At 50.5% G+C, this 15,804-nt stretch overlaps 1 long non-coding RNA gene across 2 annotated transcripts; it reads right to left on the reverse strand.

Moving 5' to 3' along the window:
* Window positions 1–1,109: 1,109 nt before the first annotated feature.
* LOC309867911 lies at window positions 1,110–10,768 on the reverse strand. 2 transcript variants are annotated; one of them, XR_014313394.1, is made up of 3 exons: window positions 10,435–10,768; window positions 9,228–9,440; window positions 1,110–1,720 (listed from the first exon to the last, which is right to left on the reverse strand). It is a non-coding gene; the product is annotated as an uncharacterized lncRNA (long non-coding RNA). The 2 variants fall into 2 exon arrangements; XR_014313395.1 differs by lacking the exon at window positions 1,110–1,720 and adding an exon at window positions 7,969–8,201.
* Window positions 10,769–15,804: the final 5,036 nt, after the last annotated feature.

The following is a 15,804-nucleotide window of genomic DNA, read 5'->3' on the forward strand; positions in this document are numbered from 1 at the left end:
AATCTTTGCACTGTGGGAAGAATTACCCACTCAAAAATAATTAAATCCATTATTATCTTAAAAGGTTTTTTTTATTCATTTGAGAGAGAGAGAGAGTGAGAAAGAACATGAGAGGGAGAGGTCAAAGAGAAAAGCAGACTCCCCGAGGAGCAGGGAGCCCAATATGGGACTTGATCCCAGGACTCTGGGATCATGACCTGAGCCAAGGGCAGTCACTTAACCAACCGAGTCACCCAAGTGCCCTCCAATATTTTTTTTTAAATATTTTATTTTTATTTATTTGACAGAGAGAGATCACAAGTAGGCAGAGAGAGGAAGGGAAGCAGGCTCCCTGCTGAGCAGAGAGCCCGATGCGGGACTCGATCCCAGGACCCTGAGATCATGACCTGAGCTGAAGGCAGAGGCTTTAACCCACTGAGCCACTCAGGTGCCCTCAATATTTTTTTTTAAAAAACAACTAAATTGTGACTCCTGGGTGGTACAGTCATTTAAGGTCTGACACACTCAGCATGGAGTCTGACTGAGTTTCTCTCTCCCTCTGATCCTCCCCCTGCACCCCACCCCCACTCTCATGCACCTGCTCTCTTTCTCTCTCTCCTTCTCAAATAAATAATCTTTTTTAAAAACCTGAATTAAAGGGATGCCTGGAAAAAAAATTTTTTTTTAATGTTTTTAAAAAATGGGGCACCTGGGTGGCTCAATGGGTTAAAGCCTCTGCCTTCAGCTCAGATCATGATCTCAGGGTCCTGGGATTGAGCCCCACATGGGGCTCTCTGCTCAGTGGGGAGCCTACTACCCCCCCCCACACCAACCCCTACCTACTTGTGACCCCTGCCTGTCAAATAAATAAATAAAATCTTTTTTTTTTTTTTTAAGATTTATTTATTTATTTGTTTGACAGAGAGAAATCACAAGTAGACAGAGAGGCAGCCAGAGAGAGAGAGAGGGAAGCAGGCTCCCTGCCGAGCAGAGAGCCCGATACGGGACTCGATCCCAGGACCCCGAGATCATGACCTGAGCCGAAGGCAGCGGCTTAATCCACTGAGCCACCCAGGTGCCCCTAAAATCTTTTTTAAATAAAAATAAATAAAAATAAAGGGACACCTGGGTGGCTCAGTCAATTAAGCATCTGCCTTCTACTCAGGTCATGATTCCACAGTTCTGGGAGCAAGCTCTGCATGCTTCTCCCTCTCCCTTTCACTCCCCCCGCTTGTGGTCTCTCTCTATCAAATAAATAAATAAAATAAAATTTTAAAAAACCTGAATAATGAATTTAATAAACATTGGTTGAAGAAAGGAATAAACCAACAAAAAAATGGTTGAAGAATCAAAGACATGAAACAATGCTATAACCAAAGAGGGCCTGACCCAGTGACAGACAAAATGACAAACACAAGAAGAGATACAAGTAAGACTGACCACAGTTGGAGAGTGTGTCCTGTCTTACCTTGCCCTTGGTTTCCCTGTATGTACATCTTCTCCTCCTAGGCCGACCAGGGCACGACCGATGCTCAACTTTCCTCCCCAGGGCTAGGCAGCCAGCAAGTGTGTGATAAACATTTCTGGCCCCCGGCCCCACTAACACCAGCCATGCTCTGTTGGGGAAGGGACTGAGGGACACAGTTGTCAGAGCCTGCCTTCCAGAGCCCAGGACTATATGCAGGGCTATGCTGTGACTTCTGTGGGCCTTGGACACTTCCATCTTCCTGGGCCCCTTCCACTAAAAACAAACAAACAAAAAAAAAGGAAGTATATTTTACAAAAGTATTGGTATAAGGACAAATGTAATCCAGGCTAGACTCATTATGATACATTCATTATTAGTCATTTCTTTTTCTGATTTCAGACAAAATGCAAATTGAAAACACTTCATCAGTCCCGTAAAATTACCGTGGGGTCCTAGGCCTGTGTCTTTCTAGACCTAAGGATAAAGTTGGCCCTGGGCCTGGCTCGTGGTCAGTAAGCAGGCACTGCTGCTGGAGGCAGCCTGGCCAGGGAAAGCCACATGGGCCCTCTCCTTGCTTCCGCCTTACCCCCTGGGGCTCTGAAGGCCATCACTAAAGTTTCCTGAGTTCAACTTCCCCACTGCTAACATGCAGTGCTGCCATGAGGATTAGGGGCTTGATAATCGCCCGATGTTATTGGATGATTTGTCCCCAGGTTGGAGGGAGACCTCTGTAGGTGGGCATCAAGGACACATACCACAGTCAGATAAAGATAGCTTAAAATTCCGAGACAGGCCTCTCTGCTTAGGGTCCTGATCATTGACTAGGCATTAGAATCACCTGGGAGCTTTAGAAACTACTAGAGCCTGGCCTCCACTGGAGCTGATGTGGGACCAGACCTGTTTTTTTGTTTAGAGCTTCCCCCCCAACCCCGCCCTGGGGATTCTAACAGGAGGCAGGGCTGAGCATCGCGTGGGATTCCTGCCCATGGAAGGAGTGAGCTGGGGAATGCTGTCTCGTCCAGTGGACAGCTTTTCACCCTGACAACATCCAAGCCCACGGCGCTCAGTGGCTGCCGGAGACAGTGGGGCAAATGTTACTTTTCTTAAAGACAGCGCCCCCATCTTGAGCATCTTCAGACGGCAGCCAGCCACAATGCCCGCTGTGGGGGCCACTCCCAGCCTGGAAACTTGCTGGACAGACACACTGACGGAAAGGACCAGTGCATGTCTCCCAGCTAACAGGAGGGGAAAGACTATAAGACCCAAGGACTTTCCCACCAAGCACTAAGTGGGCTTCCCCAGTGGGGCTGTGGGCCCCCTCCACCTGAAGATATCGTGCAGTCACCCTGCCCTCCTGGGCCACTAACTCAGCATCTCTGGGTTCAGTGAGAAGCTGCGTTTTTTACAAGCTCCAAAGGGGATATCCGTGCACAGGAACATTTTGGGGTTGGTTCTACATCTTGATTTGGGTGGGGGTCATGCAGTGTTCACAGCTAAAAAAAAAATCATCAAAGTTGACACTTAAGGTGCACCTGACAAAAACAAAACAAATACTGCAGCGCCTGGCTAACTCAGTCGGTAAAGTGTCCAGCTCTTTGTTTTTGGCTCAGGTCATGATCTTGGGTTTGTGAGATTGAGCTCAGTGTCAGGTTCCCTGCTTGGCGGGAAGTCTGCTTGAGAGTCTCTTCCTCCCTCTCTCTTTCTCTCTGCCCCCCACCCTCCCACTTTCTAATAAATAAATAAAATCATTAAAAAATTATAAATAATAAATAAGAACCAGCCTACCATGTGTCTGGAGCTTTGGAAAGAGAATCAGGGGAGGCTGCCTAGAGGAGGAGTCCTTTGAGCTAAGCCTAGACATGGAGGGGAGCAGGGGACAGGACAGAGGGAGTAGGGAGGCCCACAGGGAAGGGACTTGTAGCCAGCCACAGAAGCAGGGGGCAGCAGGTAGGAATGGATACAGGTGGGTTCTGGGGCCTTGTCAGGCAGTGGTCTCACCCCCACCCAGGGACAGGGTATCCTCAGAGGCCCGCAGGCTGCTGTGGTCAGCATAGGTAGCCCATGTAAACTCCCAACTTGCCTCCAAGTGCACCCAGGTCACTCTCCCCAACAAGCCGGCATTGTGTGGGGTTCCAATGCAGGGCAAGAAAAACAGAGAGCCCAATTGTCCCTGTCATAATGGGTATATAATTTATAATAATGTCAGCTATTAAAGGATTTTTAGTAATTAACTGACAGTGGTGTGCTATTTCACTGCATTTTTGCCTGCCATAATGATCTTGAACTTTGCAAGACGGTTTTGAACTTGCTCAAAATAAGCCCCAAACACAAAGAAGGGCGACAGCATTCCAAACGAGGGGTAAGAGGGGTTGGACAAAATGGGGCTGTTCTTCTCTCGGGGAGAGGGGTGAGCTGTGCACAAGTAGGGAGATCTGAGGTCCACGGTCATCCCAGAGAGCTGCACAACCAGTAAAATGCCTGCCAGGCCAGAGTGGGGAGTAAAAGCAAGTCAGCTGTTTCTTAATAGTGTTAAGATACTTTTTTTTTTTCAATACACCTTGTTTGCATGATGCACAGCTAGGAATATTTTTCTCTTCCCCAAAGAAATAGGCTTCCAATCTCATTTTTCTTGAAATACATGTCTCTGTTGGTATATCTTTTGCTCTTTTGATTTCTACTAGAAACATAGGAAATATTTCTTTTTTTCTATTAACCCCACTAAGAAAAGATAAAGCCAGCATGAGCCCATTGGTAAATAGTAACTGACACTGGCAAGGGTTGGGGGGATGCATTAGGGAGTGGAGGGGTCTGTGGCAAACTGGAGAGCCCAGTGTAAGCGAAGTATCTGTTGTTCTGGTCTAGGCAATCAGGACTGCAAACCCTTGGTAGAGACTCGTAGGTGCCTATGGCAACCTCAGTTCTCCCTCTTTCTCTTTAGTAGCAGAATGAGGATTTCTTTTCAGCGGGGCAAATTTTATCCTGGGGAATTTTACAGTCTTCTATCAGTCTTTCTTCCTGTGGGTGAAATTTCCCTGTCTTTCTAGCCCTCTCATTCTTTCTCCCCCCATTTATACTTTTACTCATTCACACATTCATACATCAAACACATGCACTTTGGGCAAATTAGTTAACATCTCTGAGTCTGGGTTTTCTCCCTGGAGGTGGTAAGGCATTTTACTGGTTGTGCAGCTCTCTGGGATGACTGCGGACCTCAGATCTCCCTACTTGTGCACAGCTCACCCCTCTCCCTGAGAGGAGAACAGCCCCATTTTGTTTTGTGTGGCAGGTCAACTCACTGAGTTGTTTCTCTTGCCAATATCCCTTTGGACCCTTCTCAACCTCCTTCATATCCAACCCAGCAGTGGAAAGGAATAGGGAGAGAAGGGGAGGAAGTCTTTAGAGGGTGGTCTCTCAGGTCTAGGATTCATGTCAAGGTTGACTGGTTTTTCTTTCTTCTGTCTGATTCAACCCTTACCACCTCCAGGGAGAAAACCCAGACTCAGAGATGTTAACTAATTTGCCCAAAGTCACACAGTTAGAAAGCAGTTGACTCAGCCTTGAAGCTGGTTCTGACAACCTACAAGGCCTGTGGCCCCCACCACCCCATCCCTCCTGCCTTTGTGGATGTCTACATGCTGCGGACGTCCTCTGCAGCCACAGGCCAGCACCACAGAGAAGAGCCCATTGCACTTCAGATGCTTCATCACAGACTGAAAAAGCATTTGCAATTCTGCATCAAATCTGCTGTGGTGGCTGCAAGCCCATTGTCAGGAGAGGGAAATAGGAGGGCTTGGCTAGCACACTGCGGGAGCCTGGAGCCCTTGCACACGGGCCTGGAGACGGTGGGGGACAGCTCTGTCCTTTAGGAAGCTTTGAGCTGCAAGTAATGGGAAATCCAACTCAAAGTGGTTCTTATGCTAAGAATAATAATAATGCTTTCATTATTTCATGGATTAAAAAAAAAAGAACCCTAGGTTCTAAGAGGCGTTCCACAAGGTCATCAAGGACCCGGTTCTTTCCGTCTCTTTGCTTTTCCATCCTCAGTGGGTTGGTTTTAACTGTGGCCGGCTCCCCCATCACGGCAAGAGAGCTGTTGCAGCTCTGGCCAGCACAGCAGACACAATGAAGAACAATTCTCCTACATCCTCCTTCCTAAAAGTCAAGAAACTTTCCCCAGAAACTCCTAGCGAATATCACCTCAAATCTCCTTTGCCAGAACAGGGTCACCAATGGACTTTAGCTACAGGAGTTTCCTCTGTTAGGTGGCTAGGTGCCTTCTGCTAACCCCTCCCCCACCCGGCCTCCTCGGCGTCCTGGGAGGCTGGCGAGCAGGGGCTGCATCAACATGCAGCCTTGCCTTTGGCCTTCAGGTTGGACTCAGCCAGTGGGCGACATCAGAAAGTACTCCCAGGCAGGAAGAAGGAGGGGCCAGGGTGCTCACTCCTCTGTGTCCTCCTTGCTGGGTGGCATGGGCCCACAACTCCTGTAAGGCAGCCCTCTCCATGCACTCTCTCCTGGTTCTCATTCCTGCTCCTATCCTCAGGGGCTTCTCCAACCTAAGGGGTAAGAATAGCTGCTCCCCATTGCCAGCCCAGGCTCATTCACCAGCTCTGTGCAATGCCCAAACCCTTCACACACTCTTGTAATTAGGCCTTTCTCCATTTCTCTCAGTTGCCCATCCGAAGGTGCATTCTCTACCCTTCCTGAGACCAAACAGTACACGAGGCAGAGGATAACGCTCCCTTTGAAGCCTGGACAGTCTCCTAAGCCTCTTCCCAGAGGTCTCTTTTGCACCGCACCCTCAGTCCATCCTGGTAGCTGGCATATCCCTGTCCCCCATGCTGACCGCCCCATCTTTGGCAGCAGCACCACCAACCATTCAGGTGCCCAGGAACAAAACCTGGGTGTTGACTCTCCCGTCACCCTGCCCCCAACCCAATCCAGAACAGTCTTCACTGATCCTGCCTCTACTGGTCTCTCCCATTCCTCGCCTTGTCCCAATTTCAGGCCTCCATCACGGCTCATCTGCTGCGTGACAGCAGCCTCCTAGGTGATCTCCCTGCCTTCAAGGCAGGCCACTGCCCCAAGAAATGTCTGCAACCACAGCTCTGATCAGGATCGTATTCTCCTACTCCACACCTGCCCTTATGGCCTGCTAACTGCCCTCACTTGGCCATAAAGCCCTATGCATTTAGGCTGCTACACAGGTTCCCAGCCCCATTTCTTATTGCACGCAGGACCCCCGGGCTAGACAGGTTCTATCAGTCAGCTACTGCTGGGTACAAAGTCATCCCAAGGCTCAGCTACTTAAAATAACAATGTATATTATTGCTACCAAGTCAAAGGTCAGCCGGAACTTTGGCAGCTCTGGGCCAGACTCAGATGATCCTGGCTTGGCTCACTCACGCATCTGCCAGCAGCTGACAGGTGGGCTAAGGACTAGCTGGTCTAGGATGGCCTCACTCCCTTGTCTAGCGGTTGTCTAGGTGAAAGGAAGGGACTGGGTCATATGTCACTCATCACCCAGCAAACCAGTCTGGTGGGATACTAGATACAGGGTTGTCTAGAGCTGCAGAGCAAATTACACAGCTAAAAACAACAAACTGGTATTTTCTCCCAGGCCCTGGGGGTCAGGATGCCTAGTGTCACTTAGCCGGGTATCTCTGGCTCAAGGACTGTCCCAGGGCTACAGTCAAGGCGCCGGCTAGGGCTTCTGCCATCTCAAGGCTCCAGGGGTAGACCTGCTTTTCCTCGCTCACTCCTAAAGATTTGGGTAGGTCTCCGGTCCCACTGGCTGTTGGCCAGAGGCACCCTTTCCTTGCCATATGGGGTATGGGGTCCTCCAATAGGCACTCCCTGCAGAGCATCTGGATTCCCTCTGAACCAGCAAGAGAGCAAGAAAGGGAAAGCAAGATGGAAGTCACACAGTCTTTCGGTAAGCTAATCTCAGAAGCTCCAACTCATCTCTTCTGCTGTATTCTGTGCGTTGGAAGGGAGGCATGAGTCCAGGAGATTACATAGGGCGTTCATCTCAGGGGGTGGGGATTATAAGGAGCCACTTTGGAGGCTGCAGTTCACACCTGAGCTTGGTCGTAGACTGGTTTCCAAACCACAAGAGTGAGTGCAGAAGTGTGTAAGACCGCTCGTAAGACTGGGCTCATAACATGCATGTGTTTGGCCAAAGCAAGCCTCAGGGCCAAGTGCGGATTCAAGGCACAGAGGAGATACACGCCATGTCTTGTTGAGAAGAGCTGCCTAGTTACATTGCAAGGAAGATATGGGCAAGGAAAAATGTCCATTTTTGCAAAGAACCAAACAGGCTTTCCCACCAGTCCTCGAAAATGCTTTGTGCTTTCTAGCCTAAAGGCTGTTGGATCCAGTTTCATCTTCTCATACATCTAAGCTCCTCCTCCACCAGTTATCATCCTGTCAGTCATCGAGGACCAACTTATACACTGTATTAATTTCCTTTTGCTGCTATATCAAATGATCACAAGCTTGGCGCTTCAAGCAACTCAGATTTTATTGCCTACAGTTCAGGAAGTCTGAAGTCCAAAATGAGTGTTACTGGTTTAAAATCAGAACATCGGCAGGACTGTAAACCTTTCCAGGGGCTCAAGGGAGCTTTTCCAGATTCTAGAGGCAGCCTGCAGGGCTTGGCTCATGTCCTCTTCACCCACCTTCAGCACCAAGAATGGCTGGTGGGTCTTTCTCCTCCTCACTCTGACATGAGTTCTCTCTCTCCCTCTTCCTTCTGCTCGTAAGGACCCTTGTGATTACAATGGGTCCCCACGGACAAGCCAAGATAATCTCCCCACTTCAAGGTTGGCTGACCAGCAACCTCAAGTCCACCAGCAAGTGCAATTCTCCTCTCCATGTAACCGAACAGTACTCGCAGGTTCCAGGCACCATATACCATACACAAGTGCCTTCCCCGGAGGCCGTTCCTCCACCTACCACCCCCCCATCCATGAATGCTGATGGCGGCCATGTTTTGTTGAGCACATGCTATGTGCCCACCAGTGTGCCCAGGTCTCCTCTCCCTGACTGATCCCACCCATTCTCATACTCCCATGAGGAAGGTTCTATGAGTGTTCTGATATAGACTCAAATAAATTAAGCAACTCCCCAAGGCTCTCCAAGGAGCCACCCAAAGAGCATGTGCTGGATAGCAGAACTTGAACTTGCGTCTATCACTCTCTGAAGTCAGGGTCCCAAACATACACTCATGCTGCCTCCTCTGAAGTCACTAGGTCCCTTCTAGAGATCCTCCCTCCTCGGTGCTCCCATAGCTGAGGAAGACTGGGCCTCTCTTTGAAGAGATATTCTTCTGAAGTCTCAGTTTTGGGCAGGCCACCTCCCCACCTCAGCCATTAAAGTCATAACAGTAATTATTTAACGAAGATCTGCCATGTACCAGAACTTTCTCATACATCACGTCTCACACCCACTGCTAAGGCAGGTCTTATTTCCACTTTCCAGAGAAGGAAATGGAGACTCAGGGGAGGGGAGGCCTCAGGGTTCGCTAGTGTCAGTGCTGGGAGTGGAACCCATGCCTAATCCCAAAGCCTGTTCTTGCTTTGCTAGGCCGCCTCTGCCGTCAGAAATGCCCCCTGCCTCTGTAAGCCAGAAGCCAGTTAGAAACCAACGTGTCGCTAGCTGGCTTTCAGCCAGACACATCTGTAGCCCAGTCATGCTAACTAGAGTTCAAATCCCAGCTCTCCTACTTTCTGCCTGGATCCGCCTCAGTTTCCCCATCTGTAAGACTGACAGCACCTACCTCCCAAGGGCTGTTGGTGAAGAATAAGCAAGCTAATGCATCTAACGTGCTTTTGACAGTCACCGCCATACGGTAAGCATTCCCAGTGGCTGGAACTGGTCAGCTGGGGCTCATTCAAGGGCTCCTGCTCCAACGATGGCCATACTCGCTGTTGGCTAGGCAGCTCTCCTCTGTGGAAATTCAGCACCCCAGAGTACCTACACAGAAGGTTATCTGGAAGAGCAAAATAGATCATTGTTGAGAAAACGCTTTGTAAACTGTAGAGTGGGGTGCCCACGTTGGCTAATAAGGAGCTTTACAAAGTACTCAACAAGCAGGCCAGAAAACTATAGACCCCCCTGGAGGACCCAGGGCGGCAGCCTTCTCAGTGAGGGCCCCAGGGGAACAGAGGGCCAGCAGCTGTCCTATTTCCTCCTCCCCTCCCCTTGCACACCGCCCCCCACCCCCATCCATCCTGGGGTGGCTGAGGCTGCAGGAATGCGATGGTATCTCAGCAAACAGACAGTCTGTTCCCAGAGGAGCCGGGGCCGCCCCCAGGAGGCCCCACTCTCCCAGCCACAGTAAACACAAGGGTCTGTCCTCATTATCAGCTTGGCTCAGCAGCAGCGGAGACAGTCTGCCCACTGGAGACTCTCTGCAGCGCGATAAGCCGCTGGGCCCCTTGTTGGCTGTCCTCCTGGGGCTACAGCCAGGCTGCCCGGGAATAGGAATCCTAGAGCTGGCCTGGCTCGGGGCCTAAATACCTCCTCCAGGGGTCGGGGGCTGAGGGTAGGGAGCTGGCTGCCTGTGCAGGGAGCATGTCAGTCACTGAGACGGAGGAAGCAAAGGACCAGAGCTGTGCCAAGGGGTCGGGCCATGTTGTCAGCAAAACTCTCCATTGCCCTCAAGGACTTCTGAATCCATTTCTCACAGTGCTTTGGGAACCCCCTTTGTCATCATCATCATCTTCATAGACTGTACATATGGACAGTAGTGCTGCTCCTTCAAGTGTTTTCCAACCCACGTTCCAGTCAATGAATTACCATGGGGAAAGCCCTTAGCTCTGGACCTGGTGAGGGCTCAGAGAAAGTCAGGTTGCAGGAAGGAGGGTGATAGCATTCTCGTCATTATTCAAGTGGTGCAGGGAACCCCCAGTCCCTCAAAGGAATACCAGCTAACTCTTCTCTGGGACGGCCACGCCCACCATGTCCTCAGTCTCTCAACTCACCGAAGGTGGGGAATGCTGGGCTAATGGTGTCCCCGTTTGACGGTGAAGCAGGCTGGAAGGGCAGGTAGGTGACACGCTTTGAAGGCTGTATAGACAGGACATGACGCTGCCAAAACAAGCCACAAGCCCTCAGACTCAGAGTCTGACGAGTTTTTTCCATCCTGGCCTCTGCCTGCCCTTGGCCAACCACTGAGGAGCCAAGACTGGGTCACTGGTCTGTGTCCTGGATCCTCGCTGGGGTCAGGCAGAGGCAGATCAAGATCCTGGGGGTGGAAGATGAGCTGACAGCTTCTTTGCAGCACTTTGGAAAGCCGCAGTGAATCAAACTCCAAATAGCCAGAGGCAGCTGTGGACCCGCAGGGTGAGCACTTGGCTGGGAGTCCAACAGCCCTGGGTTCCAACCAACTGCTATTTTCAGGCTAGTGACCTAGGGCTAGGCCCTTACCCTCTCTAGATTTGGTCCCAAGATCCTTATATCCTTACCCCTAAGATAAATCCTCCCCTCTGCCTTGGCTCCCTCTTCTGAGAGTTGCTAGGAGAATGCAGTGTAATAGGGCCCATTAAAGCCCCCTGTTTTGTAGCTTCTGAGTCAAATGTCCTCTCTCACAGATCAGCTGACTTTCAAACCCCTCACCACCATTCAAGGCCCAGTTCAGATGCCTCCTATCTGGGCAGCCCTCCCTAATCTCTGAGCTAGCATAACCACAGCCTCCCTGAACCTGTCACATCTCTCCCAGGGTACCCTCTCCCTTGTGTGGGGTCAAAGTTTAGGACGGATTCCTCATGGCACCCCCATTCCCCAGCATAGAGTGCAGACTCATTAAGTGCCTGATACAGTAAATGAATGGGCCACTCTGCCCCCTTGTTAGTCTCCAAGCCTTAGAGAGCGTGTCTCCTCCCCCTCTTCTGTAAAGACTGGTCAAGACCCCTGAATGGCAATTCTTCCTGGACATGGCTTCCTTCCTTGGCCACCTTCTGCTCTCAGCTCCAGATGCTCGTGTGTTCCCTGGACCTCCTGAGTTCTCTCCTGACTCCTTGGCCTGGCCTTCGAGGCCCTTCCCAACGTGGCCTCAGTGTCTGCTTCCTTCTTTCTCTGGCCTCTGGTCCCAAGAGTGCCCTCTACCTGGGTCTTGCTCTCTGCTCTTGACACTCACAGAAACATCTCTGCTCTGAGTCTACAATCCAGCCATGCCATCACCAGCACAGGGCCTTCTGCTGCCTCTTTCCTTCTCAACACCGCCCACTGCCCCCCATAGGTACTCTCTCATAGGCAAGGGACCTGCCAGTGGCATTTGGTTTTCACAAATGTGTCCACCATCACCTTCCCCAACAAACCAGCGGGGCCCCTGAGTCTCCCCTCCCCCATAGCAACAGGCTCTGTTTCTCAGGATAAGGGAAAGGATAGGCACTGAGCTGCAATTGGGAACATACAGAATGGTCCCCAAGGTGTCTCAGATTTTCTCCAGGTCACGTCTTCCACCTCATGCCCACTGGAGAATTCCCGATCCACCATCCACATCTCCATCAGTTCCCACATCACAGGGCGCTCCTTCTGTCCATGGCCATAGCCTTGGGCCTCTGGCTACCTCCCCAGGCATGGCCACGGCCGCTCTGCCATCCACCCCGAGCCCCACCCCCGAGCCCCCATACTCCCAAACAGGAACCAAGGGTCCTACTCTAGGCCAGGTACTGTTCTAGGGCCAGGGTGGAATGGGGTGGTACACAGCAGTAAACAAAACACACATGGTCCCTTCCCTCATGGAGCTTGCATTCTAATGAAGGACGTGAATGAAACAGACAATTAAAATGAGTAAAATGCAGAGTATTTTAAGTTACTTTCAGTATAGGTAACTTCGCTGCCATTGAAAATAAGGACTTAGGCTAAAAATAAGAGAGAGGAGTTTGGGGCGTGCAGGGAGGAGTTGCTATTTCAATGGGGGAGGTCAAGTGGGCCTCCTTGAGAAGCGGACATCTGCTCAAAGCATTGAAGGAGGCAAGGGGGTGGGCCTTGAGGATCCTGGGGGAAAAGCATTCCAAGCAGGAGGAACAGCCAATGCAAAGGCCCCTGCTTCAATGTATGTCCCTTCCTCTATCCATCACATTTTTCATGCATTTACTTGGCCTTTCATAGAGTTCAAGGGTGTTAGAGGAAAGTGTTTACTTGGTCACCTGTCCCACTGTGCCCGAAGCTCCTTCGGGCAGGGACCCCATAATGGCCAACTTCATAGTCATCCCACAGGCCACCCTGACATGTCCAGAAGAGCACACACCCAGACATACACACCCACACTTGTACAGAGAGACCTATGCACTGCGTCCATAGAGAAGGGCTCGGTTATTGTCTAGGACATAAACTGAAGGAAGGGTAAATACCAATTAAGCTCACCCAGCCCCACCAAGTTTACAAAGGTCTCCCTTATGCCTACCCTTTGAGCTGGGACCTGGGTGGTTATTAAAGCGAGGCTCAGAGAGACCAAGGTGAGCAGACTGGTAATTGGTATTTGCAATACTGGAAGCTAGCTAGCTCTTCTGATTTCCATCCAATGTAGGATTTCATTTCTTAAAACAATAGGGCGGATGTGAATATAGTACAAAATTCAAAATATCCATAGAGACATAGACGTGTCCCTTTTGTCCTCTCCCCACCCCTCTCCGCCCAGCTCCCAGCTCCCTCCCTGGAGTTTGAGGGCACTGACCAATTTATTCCCGATTTACTTAAATGGGGACTTAGGCCCCCCTCTTTCTGTGAAGAGACTCTGCTTCGCAAATACATCTGACAGGACAGAAACAGACTTGGAGCCTCTGCTCTGAAAGCATCTCTTCTCTGCTCCTAGAACCCAGGCTCTCTGGGACCAGACTTGGCATCCACTTGATTTGCCCAAAACCACAAGCCTCTTGGATCCATGCCACAGTCACTGCATGGCCTACATCTCAGTCCCTGGGGAAGATCTACTCATCAGGAGGGACCCAGTGTCCTCAGAGAGAGGAGACAGGGATGGAGCAAGAAGCGAGAAAGAGTTAGCATGGGCTTGGGAGGGGCAAGTGGGCACGGAAAGAAAATGGCACTGTGCTGGAGTGGCTTTACAATGGGGACCCTATTTAATGACCTCTGTATTCTTCCGCAGTGGTTTTAACCGCAGAGGGACTATAATTCCCCATGAAAAGGATGGCCTTGGAGTCACTGGATGACCATCCTTACCACACCCTAGCAGGGTGCCCCAGACACAGCTCCAACCCAACCGTGGAGTGTGGTACATGCCTTCTCTTTACCAGGAGCAGATGAAAATGAGTCAGCACACGGCCTGCTGCCAGGAGCTCCCAGTCTAGGGGAGGACAGACGCTCACTCACACCAGTGGGAAGGTCTCAGGAGGCTGGGCGGAATCAAAGGATGGCACTTCTCCTGGAATGAGTAAGCGAGCGAGCGAGCGAGAATGCACAGGACCCCAGCCCAAGGGACCAACATATACGAAGACCAGAAATGGTAAGAGGAACTTACCAAAATGAGTGCCGGAGACCAAACAGGAAGTGTGGGCAAGGATCAGAGGTGAAGGGTCTGCACGTCAAGGGGGTGCGTCTGACTTTATCTTCTAGGTGGAAGTTTTCAAGCAAAGTTATGACTGGGTCCAGTTTGTGATTTATTTGGATCTCTCACACACGGTGAGCTCTGTAGAGGATGGGTTGGAGGCTCCCGGTGTAGGAAATATCAAGGCTTAACTCAAGTTAGGGCAAAGAGAATGTATTTATAACGCTTTATTTCTTAAATAGGATGGTGGGAACACAGCATTAATGTTCTTTTTTATATGTCAGTTCATAATGGAAAAGAAATTTTAAAACTAAAGTCAGCGAATACAAGCTCCAGGAGTGTAAAGATAGCAACAGCTAATAATGAAGGTTCTCAGGCACTTAATAATAGTGCTTAATAGGCATTATTCCTAGGATTTTACACGTATGCATATATTTAATCCTCACAGCCCTACGAGGTAGGTGTTACTCTCAAATTACCCATGAGGATAATTTAGTACAGAGAAGTTGATTACCTTGCCCAAGGTCACCCAGTCAGTAGGATATAAAACTGGGATTCCCTTGTCACACCCTTAACCAGAGTTTGGTCGCCACCATGGGGCCTGTTCACCACCATATCCCCAGCACCTGGCACACACCAAATGTACCCTAAGTTTTCTTTGGATGAATGCAGCCCAGAGAAGTTCATCAAGTTCTTTTAGATCCCACAGTCCTTCAAAATAAGGCTCCCATGGAAGCCTGGTTGGCCAGTCACCAGGTCCAGCCCTCCTTTCCCAACCTGGCCACACCCCTTCTTCTCTCTCTCCTGTTTGTCGCCAGTCTCCATTCTCAGCTGTCCCAGGGTCACCATACTGGCAGCAGAGCCTGACTCAGCCAGACCAGTGGAGCCAGGCGGGCGGGCGACCACACTTCGGGCACCCGGCTAAGAACACCACCCAGGGGGAGGCGGGGCAGCATGTGGGGCGGGGCTACTGGGCGGGGTCTGAGGCAGAGCGGGACCAACGGGGGCAGAGGCACACTGCCCACAGGGCTGCAAGAAAGCTCCGCCCCCTGTTAGGGCTGCCGGGGCTTGCTCCCCCGCTGCTTGTCGCACGACCCAGCTCTTTGGGACCTGTTTTCCAATGCAAAATGGCAGTGAAATCAAGAAATCAAGAGTGGGACCCTTAGCTGACGAGACACCGCAGGCTGCCCCTGAGAATACATTCAGCATGGACTTCCTGGCCCTTTGTTATTACCTTTCTTTCTTTTGACCAAAACTCCAAGTTTCTCTCTTTCAGGAAACTCCCAGAATACCTAGCTCTTGATGCCTCCCTCCTGGGAGTCCTGTCTTCGCAGTCTTGCCCAGCGATAAGCTTTAGTTGGTGTTTGATTTTGTTATGGGCTAAATTGTACCCCCACTACCCTCCCCCACCCCACAAAAATTTGTATGTTGAAACCCAACCCCTGCCCAGTACCTCAGAATGTCACTCTATTTGAAAATAGGGTTTTTAAATAAGTGATTCACTTAAAATGAGGCTGTCTATGTGGTCCCTAATCTAATAGGGTTGGGGAAATTTGGACACACAGAGAGACACAGTGGGTGTGTGGCCACAAAAAAAGACTGTGTGAGAGGCAGCACAGAGAGATGCTATGGAGGAAACCTATCCTGTGGCACCCTGACCTTAGATTTTCAATTTCCAGAACCGTGAGAAGGTTAACTCCTATTGTTTAAGATCCCAGTCTGATATTTTGTTATGGCAACCCCAATAGACTAATACAGATTTTCAAGTGGTGAATGGCATTTTTCCCGAGGGGTCTCCCCTTTCTAGAACTTACTCCTCTTTGGGCCACGGTGACAGGCTCTGCCA

This window comes from Mustela nivalis, assembly GCF_964662115.1.
Source record: "Mustela nivalis genome assembly, chromosome: 6".
Classification (NCBI taxonomy): Eukaryota; Metazoa; Chordata; class Mammalia; order Carnivora; family Mustelidae; genus Mustela; species Mustela nivalis.